We start from the raw sequence: 1,300 nt of genomic DNA, 5'->3' as shown, positions 1-1,300 counted from the left end.
GGTTTCCTCCTGTGAACCCCCTTTATACCAAAACGCTGCCAATACGCCATTATACAGTAGCTGGAAGGTAGAAACACGTTCAGCGCTCGTCTGGAACACGGCAGATATGTTGATATGCGTTGGAGAGAAGTTCTTGATAAGTTACGTAGAAGTTATGCAGAAGTTACGCAGAGGTTTAGGATAAGCTAGACGCCACGACTGATGAGGAACTCACACTAAACGGATGTCAACCATCAGATAACTTAACCTCGATCTTATGGCCCACGGATGAGTATACACTGGAAAAATTTCTCGATGTACTCGCCATATGTCGTCATGTTTCAGCGTACTTCAGTGTGCTCATAACTTATATTAAACATACCCATAACTCATCCAATGTATGCCTGCGTTTTTACCAGATGTTCCTTAAGTCAGGCATACGCTGGGCGATTAATGTTGTGTAGGTGAAAGTAAGCACACCGGCTAATACTATCTATGCATGACTGATTCATAGGGAGGAGTCTAGGAGGACACCCAGGGAGGGGAAGACCAAGGAGATCTTGGACAGGGTGCATTTGTGGCAACAAGGAAGAGTTCAGTTTTATTACTGTCTGGTTCAAGGAAGTTCAATAGTAAGGGACAATGGGGTGAGTGAGGAGGTGGGTTTACTGGATAAATAGAGCTGGGTGTCATTAGCGCAATGAAAATGGATGTTGAATTTGCGTAAAATATTGCCTAGGGGATGAAAAGGAGGGGGCCAAGAACTGAGCCTTGAGGGACACCAGAAGTGACAGGGGAAGGGTGGGAAAGATTAAGTTGGTCAGAGAGATATGACCGGAAACAGTCGAGAGGGGTGTGAAAGATGCCAAGAGAGGATAATCTAGGGAGGAATTTTTAATAATTGGATTTTTTTTAATGGAAGCATGAATAAAACAAAAGGTCCAACAGAGCATGCGGTACTTACGAGAGCGTCCTCTCCAGCCTGCTGCCAGGGGAACCAATGATCTCTCCGAGAGTGCAAAATATCTGACCCAGAAAGTCCTGCACAGGAGGAAAGAGAGGTTACCGTTCTAGCCACACATAACTAATACCCTTCACCTTTTATACATTTAAAAAAGGTTTTGGCTTTTTTATGACTATCTGGAAAACAAATATAAAGATTATAATCTGTAAAGTGAGTTGACAAATGAATTAAATCATCACATATATATGCTTAGCTTAGAGAGATTAACACAACCAGCACTCCCAGCATATACCAGTAGAGTGTCGTGAGGTTACAGCTCATTTAATCTAACTGATGTAATTGCCAGGGGGGGAATTT

The sequence above is a fragment of the Cyprinodon variegatus genome, unplaced genomic scaffold, assembly GCF_000732505.1.
Source record: "Cyprinodon variegatus isolate N-32 unplaced genomic scaffold, C_variegatus-1.0 Scaffold1628, whole genome shotgun sequence".
Lineage (NCBI taxonomy): Eukaryota > Metazoa > Chordata > Actinopteri > Cyprinodontiformes > Cyprinodontidae > Cyprinodon > Cyprinodon variegatus.
Note: the sequence above shows the minus strand (reverse complement) of the source record.